This window comes from Oncorhynchus masou, unplaced genomic scaffold, assembly GCF_036934945.1.
Source record: "Oncorhynchus masou masou isolate Uvic2021 unplaced genomic scaffold, UVic_Omas_1.1 unplaced_scaffold_1416, whole genome shotgun sequence".
In the NCBI taxonomy this organism is placed as follows: domain Eukaryota; kingdom Metazoa; phylum Chordata; class Actinopteri; order Salmoniformes; family Salmonidae; genus Oncorhynchus; species Oncorhynchus masou.
The window spans coordinates 1-24,063 of NW_027004106.1; the positions used below are offsets into that span (position 1 = coordinate 1).

Consider the following 24,063-nt stretch of genomic DNA (forward strand, 5'->3'; position numbering starts at 1 on the left):
CTTAGTTAAATGCACTGACTGTGATATGTGGTTGGTCTCACCTACCTTAGTTAAATGCACTGACTGTGATATGTGGTTGGTCTCACCTACCTTAGTTAAATGCACTGACTGTGATATGTGGTTGGTCTCACCTACCTTAGTTAAATGCACTGACTGTGATATGTGGTTGGTCTCACCTACCTTAGTTAAATGCACTGACTGTGATATGTGGTTGGTCTCACCTACCTTAGTTAAATGCACTGACTGTGATATGTGGTTGGTCTCACCTACCTTAGTTAAATGCACTGACTGTGATATGTGGTTGGTCTCACCTACCTTAGTTAAATGCACTGACTGTGATATGTGGTTGGTCTCACCTACCTTAGTTAAATGCACTGACTGTGATATGTGGTTGGTCTCACCTACCTTAGTTAAATGCACTGACTGTGATATGTGGTTGGTCTCACCTACCTTAGTTAAATGCACTGACTGTGATATGTGGTTGGTCTCACCTACCTTAGTTAAATGCACTGACTGTGATATGTGGTTGGTCTCACCTACCTTAGTTAAAAGTTAAATGCACTGACTGTGATATGTGGTTGGTCTCACCTACCTTAGTTAAAGTTAAAGTTGCTCTGCACGAGCGTCTGCTGAACAGAAAGTCGTCCTGCTGTAATGTTATTCAATAGGCTGCTCTGACTTAATAGTTGACTAACGTCTTCTGCATCGACCCGGCCTCTGTCTTCTTTCTGCTCGTGTAACGTAGGTGTTGAAGCTGCACCTGTCGACCAGTCCAGAGGTGTACGGCCGCGCCCCTGGGGAGAACACCGGGGACAAGGTCAACAAGAACCTGCTGTTTGACACCAGCCTCACACACCTCTACATCACCACAGAGAAGAAGGTGAGCCGTGATCTTAACGTGGAACTTTATTCCATAGCGTAGATTTTCATCAGTGTGAGGCGTTCCTTGCATTTAGGTTCGTACCGTATCAAAGCCGTGTTTGAATCAGCCGTTTATGTTTTGCTCATAGATCACCAAGGTGCCAGTGCAGGCCTGCCACCTGAAGACAGACTGCCAGTCCTGTGTGGCACAGGAAGACCCCTACTGTGGCTGGTGTGTGCTGCAGGGCAAGTGAGTACAGTCCCAGTTATAGCCAATGTTCCCTCTAAGCAGGGTGCAGCTCCTCTCGGACTGTCGCGCAGAAGAAATACCAGCCCGCGCAGAGATTCAACTTCACTCAACTTTCTAGACTTTCAGTTAACACTATCAATGTTTCCCTTTACTGTGGGAGTTGTGATTGAATCCACGCTTTCAATGCAACATACCGAGGCAGAACGCACGGTGTCGGATTCTATTACATGGACAGGCACGGCTGAGCTGTACTCTACACAGACTGGTGCTCCTTAACCAATCACAGCTGCATGTAGCCACATGTGGCACATTTGTTCATGTTCTTTGCTTGTTAGTGAGTTATTATCCCAGTTATAGATCATTTGTAGTCAACGATAGGGGACGATAGGGGAGGGATTGCTTCCTACAGGAGCACACAACCTTTACATTTCTAGCCATCTTTAAAAAGCCAGTCAGGTGATGAGATTTTTTTTTGTCTTAAAGGGGCAGTGTTGTATTTTGAGACGGGCTTGAATAAGCCAAGTAGCCAATAGGCAGAGGGTAGCATAATTTGTCTGATACTCTGTAATAATGGTATGGGAATAATAATGCATTTTATTTAGAAAAGTGCTTTTTGCATCAACACAACATTTTCAGTCCCCTCCTTGTCTGAAGGACAAGTGGATGGACAGGTTCATGTCAAGCCCTGCATGTTTTTTCAGAAGTCTCATGGAATGTAGACCTATATTGAACACCACACATTAGCTGCAACTGTTGGCTGAATGATAGAACAGCTATTTCCTTGTTAAAATGTGTGGTGTTCAATGAATTTTCTCCATGTTTTTGATGGTAGGCCACTCTGGTAGGCCTACATTATGATCAAATATTCACAGTAGCCTATATAGTCACTGTTTAAAACTGTAACTTAAAGCAGGTACAGCCTCCATGTTCACAGTAATGTGCGCTGGACGTAAGCAGACTTGAAATTTGCTCAGAGACAATTCTTTGGGGAACATTGGTTATAGCTGCAATATTTCCTGCTGCTCATTGATTTTTTCAATTAATAATATAATGTAACTTATAAATGTCTTATGAGCTTAGTACTGATTTATCCTGTTATAGATGGTCCAGGACTATTTTCTCTCTTGAGCTCCTATCAGTGAGGAACTGGGCCTGGATACAGGTCCAGGCTCCTGGTTAGCTGTGGTCCAGACTCCTGGTTAGCTGTGGTCCAGACTCCTGGTTAGCTGTGGTCCAGACTCCTGGTTAGCTGTGGTCCAGACTCCTGGTTAGCTGTAGTCCAGACTCCTGGTTAGCTGTGGTCCAGACTCCTGGTTAGCTGTGGTCCAGACTCCTGGTTAGCTGTGGTCCAGACTCCTGGTTAGCTGTGGTCCAGACTCCTGGTTAGCTGTGGTCCAGACTCCTGGTTAGCTGTGGTCCAGACTCCTGGTTAGCTGTGGTACAGACTCCTGGTTAGCTGTGGTCCAGACTCCTGGTTAGCTGTGGTCAGACTCCTGGTTAGCTGTGGTCCAGACTCCTGGTTAGCTGTGGTCCAGACTCCTGGTTAGCTGTGGTCCAGACTCCTGGTTAGCTGTGGTCCAGACTCCTGGTTAGCTGTAGTCCAGACTCCTGGTTAGCTGTAGTCCAGACTCCTGGTTAGCTGTAGTCCAGACTCCTGGTTAGCTGTGGTCAGACTCCTGGTTAGCTGTGGTCCAGACTCCTGGTTAGCTGTGGTCCAGACTCCTGGTTAGCTGTAGTCCAGACTCCTGGTTAGCTGTGGTCCAGACTCCTGGTTAGCTGTGGTCCAGACTCCTGGTTAGCTGTAGTCCAGACTCCTGGTTAGCTGTGGTCCAGACTCCTGGTTAGCTGTAGTCCAGACTCCTGGTTAGCTGTAGTCCAGACTCCTGGTTAGCTGTGGTCCAGACTCCTGGTTAGCTGTGGTCCAGACTCCTGGTTAGCTGTGGTCCAGACTCCTGGTTAGCTGTGGTACAGACTCCTGGTTAGCTGTAGTCCAGACTCCTGGTTAGCAGTGGTCCAGGGTTAGCTGTGGTCCAGACTCCTGGTTAGCTGTAGTCCAGACTCCTGGTTAGCTGTAGTCCAGACTCCTGGTTAGCTGTAGTCCAGACTCCTGGTTAGCTGTGGTCCAGACTCCTGGTTAGCTGTGGTCCAGACTCCTGGTTAGCTGTGGTCCAGACTCCTGGTTAGCTATGGTCCAGACTCCTGGTTAGCTGTAGTCCAGACTCCTGGTTAGCAGTGGTCCAGGGTTAGCTGTGGTCCAGACTCCTGGTTAGCTGTAGTCCAGACTCCTGGTTAGCAGTGGTCCAGGGTTAGCTGTAGTCCAGACTCCTGGTTAGCTGTGGTCCAGACTCCTGGTTAGCTGTGGTCCAGACTCCTGGTTAGCTGTGGTCCAGACTCCTGGTTAGCTGTGGTCCAGACTCCGGGTTAGCTGTGGTCCAGACTCCTGGTTAGCTGTGGTCCAGACTCCTGGTTAGCTGTGGTCCAGACTCCTGGTTAGCTGTGGTCCAGACTCCTGGTTAGCTGTGGTCCAGACTCCTGGTTAGCTGTGGTCCAGACTCCGGGTTAGCTGTGGTCCAGACTCCTGGTTAGCTGTGGTCCAGACTCCTGGTTAGCTGTGGTCCAGACTCCCGGTTAGCTGTGGTCCAGACTCCCGGTTAGCTGTGGTCCAGACTCCCGGTTAGCTGTGGTCCAGACTCCCGGTTAGCTGTGGTCCAGACTCCCGGTTAGCTGTGGTCCAGACTCCCGGTTAGCTGTGGTCCAGACTCCCGGTTAGCTGTGGTCCAGACTCCCGGTTAGCTGTGGTCCAGACTCCCGGTTAGCTGTGGTCCAGACTCCCGGTTAGCTGTGGTCCAGACTCCCGGTTAGCTGTAGTCCAGGGTTAGCTGTAGTCCAGACTCCAGGTTAGCTGTAGTCCAGACTCCGGGTTAGCTGTAGTACAGACTCCTGGTTAGCTGTAGTCCAGACTCCAGGTTAGCTGTAGTCCAGACTCCTGGTTAGCTGTGGTCCAGACTCCGGGTTAGCTGTGGTACAGACTCCTGGTTAGCTGTAGTCCAGACTCCTGGTTAGCTGTGGTCCAGACTCCTGGTTAGCTGTGGTCCAGACTCCTGGTTAGCTGTGGTCCAGACTCCTGGTTAGCTGTAGTCCAGGGTTAGCTGTAGTCCAGACTCCTGGTTAGCTGTGGTCCAGACTCCGGGTTAGCTGTGGTCCAGACTCCGGGTTAGCTGTGGTACAGACTCCTGGTTAGCTGTAGTCCAGACTCCTGGTTAGCTGTGGTCCAGACTCCTGGTTAGCTGTGGTCCAGACTCCTGGTTAGCTGTAGTCCAGACTCCTGGTTAGCTGTGGTCCAGACTCCTGGTTAGCTGTAGTCCATACTCCGGGTTAGCTGTAGTCCATACTCCGGGTTAGCTGTAGTCCGGGGTTAGCTGTAGTCCGGGGTTAGCTGTAGTCCGGGGTTAGCTGTAGTCCAGGGTTAGCTGTAGTCCAGGGTTAGCTGTAGTCCAGACTCCTGGTTAGCTGTAGTCCGGGGTTAGCTGTAGTCCAGACTCCTGGTTAGCTGTAGTCCGGGGTTAGCTGTAGTCCGGGGTTAGCTGTAGTCCGGGGTGTGACTGGTCTCTTCTCCTCCAGGTGTTCCAGGAAGGGAGACTGTCCCAGGGCTGAGGATGACAACACGTGGCTGTGGAGCCCCAACCAGCAGTGTGTTCAGATCCAGGCCTTTAACCCACCCAACCTCAGCTGTAGGAAGACCGAGCAGGTACTGAGTGGTTGAGTGTACATGTCTACGTTCCCTGTCATTGGCAGCTGTCTTCTCCAGTGTGAAAGATCCCTCATCTGTTGTGCTGGGTTTGCTTCATTCTGAATTCATTCATCCTGAGTGTAACTCTCGTCAATTCCTTTAAGCTCTGCTCCCTTCCAGTGCATTTTCTCTCTCTCTCACACACACACACACACACACACACACACACACACACACACACACACACACACACACACACACACACACACACACACACACACACACACACACACACACAGAGACATAAATTAGTTTTCTGGGACAGTTCTGGATTAATGAACTGTGTACATTTTAAACTGTAGACCTGAATATCAGTCACTTCCTTTATTTCACTTCATTTCATCTCAATTCTCTCCAGGAACTTGAGTTTTTGTCACATAACCATTCCTGTGACTTGAAACATAATTGCATTTCCTCAATGGACCTCTTTGTATTCAAGAGGAAGTTTATTCTCTTGCTTCTTTCTCTCTCTTGGTTTCTGTCTGTCTCTCTCACTCCTCAAAAACCTCTGTTTTTGTCCTGTCCAGGTTGAAATCTACATCCCCTCCCTCCCCAAGATCGGCCCTTCTGACATTATCAAGTGCAGGTTTGGTTCGGACACTAGTGGAGCTGTGGTGATGGACCAGAAGGTCATCTGTGCCCTCCCTGACCCTGTGAACATCCCCTCTACACCTGACAAGCAGGGTGAGTCCTCCTGAATACTGGTCCTAACCCCGGTCCTTAGCTCCTTGGGTGGTAGATGGGTTCTGAATACTGGTCCTAACCCCGGTCCTTAGCTCCTTGGGTGGTAGATGGGTTCTGAATACTGGTCCTAACCCCGGTCCTTAGCTCCTTGGGTGGTAGATGGGTTCTGAATACTGGTCCTAACCCCGGTCCTTAGCTCCTTGGGTGGTAGATGGGTTCTGAATACTGGTCCTAACCCCGGTCCTTAGCTCCTTGGGTGGTAGATGGGTTCTGAATACTGGTCCTAACCCGGTCCTTAGCTCCTTGGGTGGTAGATGGGTCCTGAATACTGGTCCTAACCCCGGTCCTTAGCTCCTTGGGTGGTAGATGGGTTCTGAATACTGGTCCTAACCCCGGTCCTTAGCTCCTTGGGTGGTAGATGGGTTCTGAATACTGGTCCTAACCCCGGTCCTTAGCTCCTTGGGTGGTAGATGGGTTCTGAATACTGGTCCTAACCCCGGTCCTTAGCTCCTTGGGTGGTAGATGGGTTCTGAATACTGGTCCTAACCCGGTCCTTAGCTCCTTGGGTGGTAGATGGGTTCTGAATACTGGTCCTAACCCCGGTCCTTAGCTCCTTGGGTGGTAGATGGGTTCTGAATACTGGTCCTAACCCCGGTCCTTAGCTCCTTGGGTGGTAGATGGGTTCTGAATACTGGTCCTAACCCCGGTCCTTAGCTCCTTGGGTGGTAGATGGGTTCTGAATACTGGTCCTAACCCCGGTCCTTAGCTCCTTGGGTGGTAGATGGGTTCTGAATACTGGTCCTAACCCGGTCCTTAGCTCCTTGGGTGGTAGATGGGTTCTGAATACTGGTCCTAACCCCGGTCCTTAGCTCCTTGGGTGGTAGATGGGTTCTGAATACTGGTCCTAACCCCGGTCCTTAGCTCCTTGGGTGGTAGATGGGTTCTGAATACTGGTCCTAACCCCGGTCCTTAGCTCCTTGGGTGGTAGATGGGTTCTGAATACTGGTCCTAACCCCGGTCCTTAGCTCCTTGGGTGGTAGATGGGTTCTGAATACTGGTCCTAACCCCGGTCCTTAGCTCCTTGGGTGGTAGATGGGTTCTGAATACTGGTCCTAACCCCGGTCCTTAGCTCCTTGGGTGGTAGATGGGTTCTGAATACTGGTCCTAACCCCGGTCCTTAGCTCCTTGGGTGGTAGATGGGTTCTGAATACTGGTCCTAACCCCGGTCCTTAGCTCCTTGGGTGGTAGATGGGTTCTGAATACTGGTCCTAACCCCGGTCCTTAGCTCCTTGGGTGGTAGATGGGTTCTGAATACTGGTCCTAACCCCGGTCCTTAGCTCCTTGGGTGGTAGATGGGTTCTGAATACTGGTCCTAACCCCGGTCCTTAGCTCCTTGGGTGGTAGATGGGTTCTGAATACTGGTCCTAACCCCGGTCCTTAGCTCCTTGGGTGGTAGATGGGTTCTGAATACTGGTCTAACCCCGGTCCTTAGCTCCTTGGGTGGTAGATGGGTTCTGAATACTGTTTTTAAAGCTCCTGGATATATCAGTTCTGTTACTTTCCTAACCCCTTGTCTTTGCTCCTTGGGTGGTAGATGGGTTTGATTCATACAGAACCAGTCAGGTGACCGGGCTAATATTTCCTCTCAGAGCAGTGGAGATGGGTTCTGACATTCTGTCTAACCCGTTCAGACTTTGGACGGTGCAGGTGAAGATCCTGGTCAACCCCGGCTTAGCTCTTGGGTGGTAGATGGGTTCTGAATACAAGTTCTAACAACTGTCCTTAGCCACCGGGTGGAGAGTCCAGGAACACTGGCCGTAAGGTCGCCAGTAAAGCCCTTATTGGTCACCAATTTTCTGAGGCAAGATCACTTTCCAACCCCGGTACCACTTAGATATCCTTTAAAAACAGGACTTAATAATGGTCCTAAGAACAGTAACCTAATAAACACTGTTGTGTAGGAATGGGTTCTGAATACTGGTCTAACCCGGTCCTTATCACAACATTGGGTGGTTTATGCCTTCCTGACTACTGTTCTTCTCAGACCATGTTATATTTCAAAATGAGCTTTGATAACAGAATAGATCAGTTGTATCATTTGTAGATGGGTTCTCAGCTGAGCATAAGCCTTGAAATAATTATCTGTTTATTTTACTGGACTGATGGTCAGTCTCGGAACAGAGGCAACGATGCGCAGCAGGGCATCCAGTCCTGCTTTCTAATCCTTTCCTCTCAGTGAGTGCTGACCTGTGGTAGGGGACATTCATAGTCCCTGCTTTCAGACTTTCCTCCGGTGAGGCTGAAGATCCTGGTCAACACGGCTCGAGGTGACGTCCAGTCCCTGCTTTCTCCTTTCCTACAACTGTGCTGACCAATAGAGAGGGGACACGCCTCATAGTCCCTGCTTTCCCTTTCCTCCGGTGAGGCTGACCTTTAGAGAGGGGATCACCTCTCATAGTCCCTGAGATCTTTCCTCAGATATTCTTTAAAAACAGGACTTAATAATTAGCCGGTGATGAGGCTGACCAATAAACAGGACACATTATCACAATAATAGAGAGGGGTCATAGTCCCTGCTTAGAACAGTCCTCCACACTGTTGTGTAGGAATGAGGTTTCTGCAGTAGGTCTAATACATTATCACAACATATTGGCTTGATGCCTTCCTGAGAGGGGTTCTTCTCAGTCCATGTTATCCTTTCCTCCGGTGAGGCTTTGATAACAGAATAGATCAGTTGCTTTATCATTTCCTCCGGCTCAGCTGAGCATAAAGGGGAAATAATTATCTTTTCTCCTTTCCTGGACTGATGGTCAGTCTCAGCAGAGGAGGGGAGCAGGGCATCCAGTTCCTGCTTTCTCCTTTCCTCCGGTGAGGCTGACCAATAGAGAGGGGACACCTCTCATAGTCCCTGCTTTCTCCTTTCCTCCGGTGAGGCTGACCAATAGAGAGGGGACACCTCTCATAGTCCCTGCTTTCTCCTTTCCTCCGGTGAGGCTGACCAATCCACCTGATGGCCAAACTCAAGTCGCACCACATTATTTCTGCCTCATGCTCCAATTCATGATGTTCCTATGACCAGAAAAGTGAAATATTCCTGGATATTGACATAGACTTGACGAGCTGCTAATAATTAAACAGCAGGCCTGTTGATACACGGCTACTCAGCACGAGTGGAAGTAGGGAGATGCACATTTATGTTTTGTAAAAACTTAACAGAACTCACTCATAAAAACAGCGTTGACAGTACTGAATAGAAGCTTAAACTCCCCATCCCGGATCCGGGATCGTGACTAAAGCCTCAGGCTCATTTGCATAACGCAACGTTAACGATTTCTGAAAATCACAAATAAAATGAAAATAATGCGCCTACTCTCAAGCTTAGCCTTTTCTTAACAACACTGTCATCTCAGATTTTCAAAATATGCTTTTGAACCATAGCAATTGACTAATTTGTGTAAGAGTATGCTAAGCTAGCTTACCATTTTGAGTAGCATTTAGCACGCAACATTTTCACAAAAACCAGATAACCAAATAAATAAAATCATTTACCTTTGAAGAGCTTCGGATGTTTTCAATGAGGAGACTCTCAGTTACATAGCAAATGCGCAGTTTTTCCTGAAAGCGTCTGTGTGTAGGAGAAATCGCTCCGTTTTGTACATCACATTTGGCTACCGAAACGAACCGAAAATTCAGTCACCTACAACGTCAAACTTTTTCCGAATTAACTCCATAATATCGGCCGAAACATGGCAAACGTTGTTTGGAATCAATCCTCAAGGTGTTTTTTCACATATCTCTTCATTGATATATCGTTCGTGGAAGCCTGCATTCTTCTCTGAATTCTGTGGAAAAATACTTGCAGCTGACTTTTGCGCACCAATTTCGGCGCAGGACACCGGGCGGACACCTGGTAAATGTGGTCTCTTATGGTCAATCTTCCAATGATATGCCTACAAATACGTCACAATGCTGCAGACACCTTGGGAAAGGGCAGACTTACTCCTCTCGCATTCACAGCCATATAAGGAGACAATGGAAAACAGAGCCTCAAAAATCCTGCTAATTTCCTGGATGCCGTCTCATCTTGGTTTTGCCTGTAGCTCACGTTCTAGGGCACGCACAGAAAATATCTTTGCAGTTCTGGAAACGTCAGTGTTTTCTTTCCAAAGCTACCAATTATATGCATAGTCGAGCATCTTTTTGTGACAAAATATTGCGCTTAAAACGGGCACATCTTTTTATCCAAATGATATAGCGCCCCTAGAGTTTCAAGAGGTTAAAGAACTCACTCATAAAAACAGTGTTGACAGTACTGAATAGAAGCTTAAAAGAACTCACTCATAAAAACAGTGTTGACAGTACTGAATAGAAGCTTAAAAGAACTCTCATAAAAACAGTGTTGACAGTACTGAATAGAAGCTTAAAGAACTCACTCATAAAAACAGTGTTGACAGTACTGAATAGAAGCTTAAAAGAACTCACTCATAAAAACAGTGTTGACAGTACTGAATAGAAGCTTAAAGAACTCACTCATAAAAACAGTGTTGACAGTACTGAATAGAAGCTTAAAGAACTCACTCATAAAAACAGTGTTGACAGTACTGAATAGATGCTTAAAGAACTCACTCATAAAAACAGCGTTGACAGTACTGAATAGAGGCTTAAAGAACTCACTCATAAAAACAGTGTTGACAGTACTGAATAAAAGCTTAAAGAACTCACTCATAAAAACAGTGTTGACAGTACTGAATAAAAGCTTAAAGAACTCATATAAACAGCAACTGCTTGCTGTATTCTTTGACAGTCTTTCTCTGGTTGTGGAGTTTGTCCCTTCAGACAAATGAAATGGTTGGAACCCTTTGCCTACCCAGCAGAACTGTACGATAGGAGTGCAAGGTGGTCGACTAGGAATGCCTTGAAGATGGACCCGTCGGTGACCACTGCTTTATGGAGACGACCCGTTAATGACGCTTTTCTGACAGTTATTCTGTTCAGTCATTTTACACGGAACACCTTTGGGGATTTCTGTTCTCATTGGCTATATAAACTCTGATTCCTTATCTCTTCCTTCTATTGGTTGATTGTCCCCAGGTGTATAGCATGTGTGACCAGTGAGTGGCAGTGCCAGTGGAATGCCCAGGACCATACCTGCAGTGACAGAGATGTCTCTGTAGATGGAGCTCACATCGTCAAAGCCCAACAAGTAGGAGGAAGCCCTGTCTCAGTGAACTACACAGTTTGGCTCAATCTCCTTTTGTCTTTCCACAACTCCTTGTGTCCTCTCTCCCCGCCTCCTCAAGAAGAAGGTCCAATACTTTTTGAAAAGCAGGCCAGAAGAGAGGATGTGAGGAAGTGAAGGAAGATTAATTGATAAAGAGCTATTGTCTCTGATCCAGCTTGTATCTGTTACTGACTTTCTGGCTTATAGGTGGCAACTGGCAAGCTCCGCCTGTCTGCCTGTCTGCCTGTCTGTCTGCCTGTCTGCCTGCCTGCCTGTCTGCCTGCCTGCCTGTCTGCCTGTCTGCCTGCCTGTCTGCCTGCCTGTCTGCCTGCCTGCCTGTCTGCCTGTCTGCCTGCCTGCCTGCCTGTCTGCCTGTCTGCCTGCCTGTCTGCCTGCCTGTCTGTCTGCGTGTCCGTCTGCGTGTCTGTCTGCGTGTCTGTGTGTCTGTCTGTGTGTCTGTGTGTCTGTCTGTGTGTCTGTCTGTGTGTCTGTCTGTGTCTGTCTGTGTGTCTGTCTGTGTGTCTGTCTGTGTGTCTGTCTGTGTGTCTGTCTGTCTGTGTGTCTGTCTGTGTGTCTGTCTGTGTGTCTGTCTGTGTGTCTGTCTGTGTGTCTGTCTGTGTGTCTGTCTGTCTGTGTGTCTGTCTGTCTGTGTGTCTGTCTGTGTGTCTGTCTGTGTGTCTGTCTGTGTGTCTGTCTGTGTGTCTGTCTGTGTGTCTGTGTGTCTGTCTGTGTGTCTGTCTGTGTGTCTGTCTGTGTGTCTGTCTGTGTGTCTGTCTGCCTGCCTGCCTGCCTGCCTGTGCCTGCCTGCCTGTCCGCCTGCCTGTCTGCCTGCCTGTCCGCCTGCCTGTCCGCCTGCCTGTCCGCCTGCCTGTCCGCCTGCCTGTCCGCCTGCCTGTCCGCCTGCCTGTCCGCCTGCCTGTCTGCCTGCCTGTCCGCCTGCCTGTCTGCCTGCCTGTATGTCTGCCTGTATGTCTGTCTGCCTGTATGTCTGTCTGCCTGTATGTCTGTCTGCCTGTGTGCCTGCCTGTATGTCTGTCTGCCTGTATGGCTGCCTGTATGTCTGCCTGTATGCCTGTATGCCTGTCTGTATGCCTGTCTGTCTGCCTGTCTGTCTGTCTGCCTGTCTGTATGTCTGCCTGTATGTCTGTCTGTATGTCTGCCTGTATGCATGTCTGCTTGTATGTCTGTCTGTCTGTCTGTCTCTCTGATTAAACCAGCTACCTTCTGTTCTCCCTCCAGGCTGATAGCTGTCCTCAGTTTGAGAACCCAGACCCTCATCTCATCCCTGTAGGCTACCCCATCCCCATCAGCTTCCAAGGGAAGAACCTGGACATCTACAAGGTGAGATAGACACAGCTCTTAGGCTTGCTCCCCTAATTACACCATATTGCCTATACAGTGCACTACTTAGGGAATAGGGTGCCATTTGAGTAGGGAATAGGGTGCCATTTTGGGTTCATTGTAGGGAATAGGGTGCCAGTTTGGGTTCACTGTAGGGAATAGGGTGCCATTTTGGGTTCACTGTAGGGAATAGGGTGCCAGTTTGGGTTTACTGCAGGGAATATGGTGCCAGTTTAGGTTTACTGTAGGGAATATGGTGCCATTTCAGACACCTATTTAGTCATTGTCTATCATTGATGATTAACTTGGCTGTTCCTCTAATGAGAGTACATCCTCTTTTCTTCCTCATTCACTATTAGATCATGTACAGTACTGTTTATCTAATATGGTTCGTTGTGCCTGACAGCCTGACTGACTTCTACTCATTCTAATATACATGTTCTCTTGTCCTGTGTGTATCTCTGTCCCGTGTGTATCTCTGTCCCGTGTGTATCTCTGTCCCGTGTGTATCTCTGTCCCGTGTGTATCTCTGTCCCGTGTGTATCTCTGTCCCGTGTGTATCTCTGTCCCGTGTGTATCTCTGTCCCGTGTGTATCTCTGTCCCGTGTGTATCTCTGTCCCGTGTGTATCTCTGTCCCGTGTGTATCTCTGTCCCGTGTGTATCTCTGTCCCGTGTGTATCTCTGTCCCGTGTGTATCTCTGCCCCGTGTGTATCTCTGTCCCGTGTGTATCTCTGCCCCGTGTGTGTATCTCTGTCCCGTGTGTATCTCTGTCCCGTGTGTATCTCTGTCCCGTGTGTATCTCTGTCCCGTGTGTATCTCTGTCCCGTGTGTATCTCTGCCCCGTGTGTATCTCTGTCCCGTGTGTGTATCTCTGTCCCGTGTGTATCTCTGTCCCGTGTGTATCTCTGTCCCGTGTGTATCTCTGTGTCCTGTGTGTATCTCTGTGTCCTGTGTGTATCTCTGTCCCGTGTGTGTATCTCTGTGTCCTGTGTGTATCTCTGTGTCCTGTGTGTATCTCTGTCCCGTGTGTGTATCTCTGTCCCGTGTGTGTATCTCTTGTCCTGTGGTGTGTGTGTGTGTCTCTGTCTGTCCTGTGTGGGTCTCTGTCTCTCTCTCTCTCTCTCTCTCTCTCTCCAGGATCACACGTTTAAAATTGGCACGGAGCTCATGAAACACACGGAGGAAGAGTTCACCTTTAATGAGGGGTTAAAGTTCAACTTCAAGGGTTATGAGGTCAGTAATATCCACCTCTAGTTGAGACAACACAGGTTTTACTTCCCAGCGCCCCACATGAGCAGTACAAGTCTTCTCCCTCAGTCCCAAAGACATTCACCTCCAGCCAGTACTCTGACTCTCTCTGTCTCTCCACCCATCTGTTTTCATACTGAGTTTGAGAGGCTGCCAGTATGGAGTTAAGAGCTATGTTGTGTGCGGATTGTGTGTGCATACGTGCATGTCAGTGTTTTTGTCAGGAAAATGTGGTGCTGGATATTTGACAGGAAGTATTATAATTTAAGACGTTTGAGAAGTTTACCGGGCCCATATGCATTGGGTGGTTAGGGTTAGGGTGGTAACCTGATTAGGGCGTCCACCCACGGTGCTCAGAATGACAGAAATCACATTTACATTATGGTACTTTGTCATAACAGAACATGCAACGATGCTCACGGTGAAGATGAGAGAATAACTGTCCACGCCGACCTTTCCTCAGACAACAAGACGAGTAAAGAACAGCAGAATCACCAGCCTGTCAATCTAATATCCCCCACAATAGAACAGTTGACCTATTGGTTAGCTTGTGATTCTGTGCAAGAAAGAAATTGCCTATTCCAAACAGACTCTGGGTCAGATTCTTAATGGTCCAAAAGCCAGCTATAACCAGCTAGCAGAAACCCTGGTATGTGTGTGTGTGTGTGTGTGTGTGTGTGTGTGTGTGGTGGGGGGGTCCTGTGTGAGCGAGAGAAAGAGCCAGCAAGTGTGTTTTGACATGTCTCTGGCCCTCAGTAACTCAGATGTCAGTTTTCTCTGTTGTGTATATCCTGTGTGTTAGTTTGCCTACGACAAGGAGCAGGAGGTCAATGTGTCCTTCCACATCAAAGACCGAGACACAGAGAAGAAGATTGACAGCACTCTGACTGGTGAGTCAGACCGTCTGACACACTGGAGTTGATGCAGCGCTGCTGTTCAATGCACTGTTCAAACAACTGTCTGAACACAAGTTGATCCATTTCAACTCTTTCACCTTAATGGACCTGCGTTGGATAACCCCAGTATTGGACATGTTTAATATTCAGCCATTATTATTATTCATACATTTTTGGGACAAAGTTCAAGCTTATTTGAATAAGATGTGAACCCTGTACAGACTGGTGGGTTATTGGTATGGAGTCGTTGTTTCATCTCTTTCCCCTTCTCTCAACCCCCCCCCTGCTTCTCTCCCCTCCTCCTCTCTCCCGTTCTACCCTCTCCTCTCTCTCCTCTCTCTATCCTCCACCTCTCCCCTGCTCTTCTCTACCTACTCTCCCTCCTTCTCTCTCCCATTCTACCCTCTCCTCTCTCTCCTCTCTCTATCCTCCACCTCTCCCCTGCTCTTCTCTACCTACTCTCCCTCCTCCTCACTCCCATTCTACCCTCTTCTCTCTCCCCTCTCTCTATCCTCCACCTCTCCCCTGCTCTTCTCTACCTACTCTCCCTCCTCCTCTCTCCCATTCTACCCTCTCCTCCCTCTATCCTCCACCTCTCCCCTGCTCTTCTCTACCTACTCTCCCTCCTCCTCTCTCCCATTCTACCCTCTTCTCTCTCTCCTCTCTCTATCCTCCACCTCTCCCCTGCTCTTCTCTACCTACTCTCCCTCCTCCTCTCTCCCATTCTACCCTCTTCTCTCTCCCCTCTCTCTATCCTCCACCTCTCCCCTGCTCTTCTCTACCTACTCTCCCTCCTCCTCTCTCCCATTCTACCCTCTCCACTCTCTCCTCTCTCTATCCTCCACCTCTCCCCTGCTCTTCTCTACCTACTCTCCCTCCTTCTCTCTCCCATTCTACCCTCTTCTCTCAACCCCCTCTCTCTATCCTCCACCTCTCCCCTGCTCTTCTCTACCTACTCTCCCTCCTCCTCTCTCCCATTCTACCCTCTCCACTCTCTCCTCTCTCTATCCTCCACCTCTCCCCTGCTCTTCTCTACCTACTCTCCCTCCTTCTCTCTCCCATTCTACCCTCTTCTCTCTCCCCTCTCTCTATCCTCCACCTCTCCCCTGCTCTTCTCTACCTACTCTCCCTCCTCCTCTCTCCCATTCTACCCTCTCCACTCTCTCCTCTCTCTATCCTCCACCTCTCCCCTGCTCTTCTCTACCTACTCTCCCTCCTCCTCTCTCCATTCTACCCTCTTCTCTCTCCCCCTGCTCCTCTCTCCCATTCTACCTTCTCCTCTCTCTCCTCTCACTCTATCCTCCACCTCTCCCCTGCTCTTCTCTACCTACTCTCCCTCCTCCTCTCTCCATTCTACCCTCTTCTCTCTCCCCCTCCTCCTCTCTCCCATTCTACCCTCTCTCTCCTCTCACTCTATCCTCCACCTCTCCCCTGCTCTTCTCTACCTACTCTCCCTCCTCCTCCATTCTACCCTCTTCTCTCTCCCCCTCCTCCTCTCTCCCATTCTACCCTCTCCTCTCACTCTATCCCCCACCTCTCCCCTGCTCTTCTCTACCTACTCTCCCTCCTCCTCTCCCATTCTACCCTCTTCTCCCCCTCCCATTCTACCCCCTCTCCCTCTCCTCTCTCTCTCTCACTCTATCCTCCACCTCTCCCCTGCTCTTCTCTACCTACTCTCCCTCCTCCTCCATTCTACCCTCTTCTCTCTCCCCCTCCTCCTCTCTCCCATTCTACCCTCTCCTCTCACTCTATCCCCCACCTCTCCCCTGCTCTTCTCTACCTACTCTCCCTCCTCCTCTCTCCATTCTACCCTCTTCTCTCTCCCCCTGCTCCTCTCCCATTCTACCCTCTTCCCCCCCCCTCCCATTCTACCCTCTCCTCTCCTCTCTCTCCTCTCACTCTATCCTCCACCTCTCCCCTGCTCTTCTCTACCTACTCTCCCTCCTCCTCTCTCCATTCTACCCTCTTCTTCCCCCCCTCTCCCATTCTACCCTCTCCTCTCCTCTCTCTCCTCTTACTCTATCCTCCACCTCTCCCCTGCTCTTCTCTACCTACTCTCCCTCCTCCTCTCTCCATTCTACCCTCTTCTCTCCCCCTCCTCCTCTCTCCCATTCTACCTTCTCTCTCTCTATCCTCCTCCTCTCCCCTTCCTCTCTCCTATTCTTCCATCTCCTCTCTCTCCTCTCACTCTATCCTCCTTCTCTCCCTCCTCCTCTCCATCTCTTAGTGGTGTTGTATAACTGTTCTCTGGGTCGTGAGGACTGCAGCCTGTGTAAGAATGCCGACCCCAAATACAGCTGTGTGTGGTGTGCCAACATGAGGTCCTGTGTGTACAGAGAATTGTGCCAGTCCCAGGAACCAGTGCAGTGCCCCAACCCCAACATCACTGAGGTGAGAATAGTCTCTGTCTCTGATTATCACTAGAGGTGTTCTCCTCTGTCTGGTGCACTCTTCCTTCCTGTCTTCTTCCCTTTAGCTGTCACTGTCTTACTCTTCTCTTACACATGCTGTCCTCCTCAACTTTCCCATGTTCAATTTGGTTTAAATAATGCAAAAATAAAGTGTTGGAGAAGAAAGTAAAAGTGCAATATGTGCCATGTAAAAAAGCTAATGTTTCAGTTCCTTGCTCAGAACATGAGAACATATGAAAGCTGGTGTTTCCTTTTAACATGAGTCTTCAATATTCCCAGGTAAGACGTTTTAGGTTGTAGTTATTATAGGAATTATAGGACTATTTCCCTCTATACCATTTGTATTTCATATACCTTTGACTATTGCATGTTCTTATAGGCACTTTAGTATTGCCAGCCTAATCTCGGGAGTTGATAGTCTTGAAGTCATAAACAGCCCAATGAAGCATTGTGGAGAGCTGCTGGCAACTGCAGGAAAGTGTTTGAATGAATGCCTACAAGCCTGCTGCTGCCTACCACCGCTCAGTCAGACTGCTCTATCCAATATCAAATCATAGACTTAATTATAACATAAATAACACACAGAAATACGAGCCTTATGGCATTAATATGGTCAAATCCGGAAACAATAATTTCAAAAACAAAATGTTTATTTTTTCAGTGAAATACGGAACCGTTCCGTATTTTATCAAATGCGCGGGTACCCTATGTCTAAATATTGCTGTTTCATTGCACAACCTTCAATGTTAAATCATAATTATGTAAAATTCTGGCAAAATAATTACGGTCTTTGTTAGGAAGAAATGGTCTCGACACAGTTCACAACGAGCAAGGCGGCCCAAACTGCTGCATATTCCCTGACTCTGCTTGCACAGAACGTAAGAGAAGTGACACAATTTCCCTAGTTAAAATAAATTCATGTAAGCAGGCAATTTAACTAAATATGCAGGTTTAAAAAATGTACTCGTGTATTGATTTTAAGAAAGGCATTGATGTTTATGGTTAGATACATTGGTGCAACGACTGCTTGTTAAATCACCCGTTTGGGGAAGTAGGCTGTGATTTGATGATAAATTAACAGGCACCGCATCGATTATATGCAACGCAGGACAAGCGAGATAAACTAGTAATATCGTCAACCATGTGTAGTTAACTAGTGATTATGTTAAGATTGATGTTTTTTTATAAAATAAGTTTAATGCTAGCTAGCAACTTACCTTGCACTTGCATAACAGGTGGTCAGTCTGCCACGCAGTCTCCCCGTTGAGTGCAATGTAATCAGCCATGATCGGTGTCCAAAATGCCGATTACCGATTGCTATAACATGAAATCGGCCACCCCTACACTGAACTACTACTGTAACGACTGTTCACTACTATATACACACTGAACTACTACTGTAATGACTGTTCACTACTATATACACACTGAACTACTACTGTAACGACTGTTCTACTATATACACACTGAACTACTACTGTAACGACTGTTCACTACTATATACACACTGACCTACTACTGTAATGACTGTTCACTACTATATACACACTGTTCACTACTACTGTAATGACTGTTCACTACTATATACACACTGAACTACTACTGTAATGACTGTTCACTACTATATACACACTGAACTACTACTGTAACTGACTGTTCACTACTATATACACACTGAACTACTACTGTAATGACTGTTCTACTATATACACACTGAACTACTACTGTAATGACTGTTCACTACTATATACACACTGAACTACTACTGTAATGACTGTTCACTACTATATACACACTGAACTACTACTGTAATGACTGTTCACTACTATATACACACTGAACTACTACTGTAATGACTGTTCTACTATATACACACTGAACTACTACTGTAACGACTGTTCACTACTATATACACACTGAACTACTACTGTAATGACTGTTCACTACTATATACACACTGAACTACTACTGTAATGACTGTTCACTACTATATACACACTGAACTACTACTGTAATGACTGTTCTACTATATACACACTGAACTACTACTGTAACGACTGTTCACTACTATATACACACTGAACTACTACTGTAACGACTGTTCACTACTATATACACACTGAACTACTACTGTAATGACTGTTCACTACTATATACACACTGAACTACTACTGTAATGACTGTTCTACTATATACACACTGTTACTGTAATGACTGTTACTATATACACACTGAACTACTACTGTAATGACTGTTCTACTATATACACACTGAACTACTACTGTAATGACTGTTCTACTATATACACACTGAACTACTACTGTAATGACTGTTCTACTATATACACACTGAACTACTACTGTAATGACTGTTCTACTATATACACACTGAACTACTACTGTAATGACTGTTCTACTATATACACACTGAACTACTACTGTAATGACTGTTCACTACTATATACACACTGAACTACTACTGTAATGACTGTTCTACTATATACACACTGAACTACTACTGTAATGACTGTTCACTACTATATACACACTGAACTACTACTGTAATGACTGTTCACTACTATATACACACTGAACTACTACTGTAACGACTGTTCACTACTATATACACACTGAACTACTACTGTAATGACTGTTCTACTATATACACACTGAACTACTACTGTAATGACTGTTCACTACTATATACACACTGAACTACTACTGTAACGACTGTTCACTACTATATACACACTGAATTACTACTGTAATGACTGTTCTACTATATACACACTACTACTGACTGTTCTACTATATAACTGAACTACTACTGTTCACTACTATATACACACTGAACTACTACTGTAACGACTGTTGAACTACTATATACACACTGAACTACTACTGTAATGACTGTTCACTACTATATACACACTGAACTACTACTGTAATGACTGTTCTACTATATACACACTGAACTTACTGTAATGACTGTTACTACTATATACACTGAACTACTACTGTAATGACTGTTCTACTATATACACACTGAACTACTGCTGTAATGACTGTTCTACTATATACACACTGAACTACTACTGTAATGACTGTTCTACTATATACACACTGAACTACTACTGTAATGACTGTTCACTACTATATACACACTGAACTACTACTGTAATGACTGTTCTACTATATACACACTGAACTACTACTGTAATGACTGTTCTACTATATACACACTGAACTACTACTGTAACGACTGTTCTACTATATACACACTGAACTACTACTGTAACGACTGTTCACTACTATATACACACTGAACTACTACTGTAACGACTGTTCATTACTATATACACACTGAACTACTACTGTAATGACTGTTCTACTATATACACACTGAACTACTACTGTAACGACTGTTCACTACTATATACACACTGAACTACTACTGTAATGACTGTTCACTACTATATACACACTGAACTACTACTGTAATGACTGTTCTACTATATACACACTGAACTACTACTGTAATGACTTCTACTATATACACACTGAACTACTACTGTAATGACTGTTCACTACTATATACACACTGAACTACTACTGTAACGACTGTTCTACTATATACACACTGAACTACTACTGTAATGACTGTTCTACTATATACACACTGAACTACTGCTGTAATGACTGTTCTACTATATACACACTGAACTACTACTGTAACGACTGTTCACTACTATATACACACTGAACTACTACTGAACTAACTGTAATGACTGTTCACTACTATATACACACTGAACTACTACTGTAATGACTGTTCTACTATATACACACTGAACTACTACTGTAATGACTGTTCTACTATATACACACTGAACTACTACTGTAATGACTGTTCACTACTATATACACACTGAACTACTACTGTAACGACTGTTCACTACTATATACACACTGAACTACTACTGTAACGACTGTTCTACTATATACACACTGAACTACTACTGTAATGACTGTTCACTACTATATACACACTGAACTACTACTGTAACGACTGTTCACTACTATATACACACTGAACTACTACTGTAATGACTGTTCACTACTATATACACACTGAACTACTACTGTAACGACTGTTCTACTATATACACACTGATCTACTACTGTAACGACTGTTCACTACTATATACACACTGATCTACTACTGTAATGACTGTTCTACTATATACACACTGAACTACTACTGTAATGACCTACTATATACACACTGAACTACTACTGTAATGACTGTTCACTACTATATACACACTGAACTACTACTGTAATGACTGTTCACTACTATATACACACTGAACTACTACTGTAACGACTGTTCTACTATATACACACTGAACTACTACTGTAACGACTGTTCACTACTATATACACACTGAACTACTACTGTAACGACTGTTCACTACTATATACACACTGAACTACTACTGTAATGACTGTTCACTACTATATACACACTGAACTACTACTGTAACGACTGTTCTACTATATACACACTGATCTACTACTGTAACGACTGTTCACTTCTATATACACACTGAACTACTACTGTAATGACTGTTCTACTATATACACACTGAACTACTACTGTAATGACTGTTCTACTATATACACACTGAACTACTACTGTAATGACTGTTCTACTATATACACACTGAACTACTACTGTAACGACTGTTCTACTATATACACACTGAACTACTACTGTAATGACTGTTCTACTATATACACACTGAACTACTACTGTAATGACTGTTCTACTATATACACACTGATCTACTACTGTAACGACTGTTCACTACTATATACACACTGAACTACTACTGTAATGACTGTTCACTACTATATACACACTGAACTACTACTGTAATGACTTCTACTATATACACACTGAACTACTACTGTAATGACTGTTCACTACTATATACACACTGAACTACTACTGTAACGACTGTTCTACTATATACACACTGAACTACTACTGTAACGACTGTTCACTACTATATACACACTGATCTACTACTGTAACGACTGTTCACTACTATATACACACTGAACTACTACTGTAACGACTGTTCACTACTATATACACACTGAACTACTACTGTAACGACTGTTCACTACTATATACACACTGAACTACTACTGTGATGACTGTTCACTACTATATACACACTGAACTACTACTGTAACGACTGTTCTACTATATACACACTGAACTACTACTGTAATGACTGTTCACTACTATATACACACTGGACTACTACTGTAATGACTGTTCTACTATATACACACTGAACTACTACTGTAATGACTGTTCACTACTATATACACACTGAACTACTACTGTAACGACTGTTCTACTATATACACACTGAACTACTACTGTAACGACTGTTCTACTATATACACATTGAACTACTACTGTAATGACTGTTCACTACTATATACACACTGATCTACTACTGTAATGACTGTTCACTACTATATACACACTGATCTACTACTGTAATGACTGTTCACTACTATATACACACTGATCTACTACTGTAATGACTGTTCTACTATATACACACTGAACTACTGCTGTAACGACTGTTCACTACTATATACACACTGAACTACTACTGTAACGACTGTTCACTACTATATACACACTGAACTACTACTGTAATGACTGTTCTACTATATACACACTGAACTACTACTGTAATGACTGTTCTACTATATACACACTGAACTACTACTGTAATGACTGTTCTACTATATACACACTGAACTACTACTGTAATGACTGTTCACTACTATATACACACTGAACTACTACTGTAATGACTGTTCTACTATATACACACTGAACTACTACTGTAATGACTGTTCACTACTATATACACACTGAACTACTACTGTAACGACTGTTCTACTATATACACACTGAACTACTACTGTAACGACTGTTCACTACTATATACACACTGAACTACTACTGTAACGACTGTTCACTACTATATACACACTGAACTACTACTGTAATGACTGTTCTACTATATACACACTGAACTACTACTGTAACGACTGTTCACTACTATATACACACTGAACTACTACTGTAATGACTGTTCACTACTATATACACACTGAACTACTACTGTAACGACTGTTCTACTATATACACACTGAACTACTACTGTAATGACTGTTCTACTATATACACACTGAACTACTGCTGTAATGACTGTTCTACTATATACACACTGAACTACTACTGTAACGACTGTTCACTACTATATACACACTGAACTACTACTGTAATGACTGTTCACTACTATATACACACTGAACTACTACTTCGACTGTTCACTACTATATACACACTGAACTACTACTGTAACGACTGTTCACTACTATATACACACTGAACTACTACTGTAACGACTGTTCACTACTATATACACACTGAACTACTACTGTAATGACTGTTTCTATATACACACTATACTACACTGATCTACTATACACACTGTTCTACTATATACACACTGAACTACTACTGTAATGACTGTTCACTTACTATATACACACTGAACTACTACTGTAATGACTGTTCTACTATATACACACTGAACTACTACTGTAATGACTGTTCTACTATATACACACTGAACTACTACTGTAACTGACTGTTCACTACTATATACACACTGAACTACTACTGTAATGACTGTTCTACTATATACACACTGAACTACTACTGTAATGACTGTTCTACTATATACACACTGAACTACTACTGTAACGACTGTTCTACTATATACACACTGAACTACTACTGTAACGACTGTTCACTACTATATACACACTGAACTACTACTGTAATGACTGTTCACTACTATATACACACTGAACTACTACTGTAATGACTGTTCTACTATATACACACTGAACTACTACTGTAATGACTGTTCACTACTATATACACACTGAACTACTACTGTAATGACTGTTCTACTATATACACACTGAACTACTACTGTAATGACTGTTCTACTATATACACACTGAACTACTACTGTAATGACTGTTCTACTATATACACACTGAACTACTACTGTAACTGACTGTTCACTACTATATACACACTGAACTACTACTGTAACGACTGTTCACTACTATATACACACTGATTACTACTGTAATGACTACTATATACACACTGAACTACTACTGTAATGACTGTTCTACTATATACACACTGAACTACTACTGTAACGACTGTTCACTACTATAT

The 24,063-nt window shown here is 45.0% G+C and overlaps 1 pseudogene; it reads left to right on the top strand.

Annotated features, from left to right (window-relative positions):
- Nucleotides 1-745: 745 nt before the first annotated feature.
- The window catches only part of LOC135530778 (plexin-B2-like), a 67,134-nt pseudogene continuing 43,816 nt past the window's right edge, over nucleotides 746-24,063 (top strand).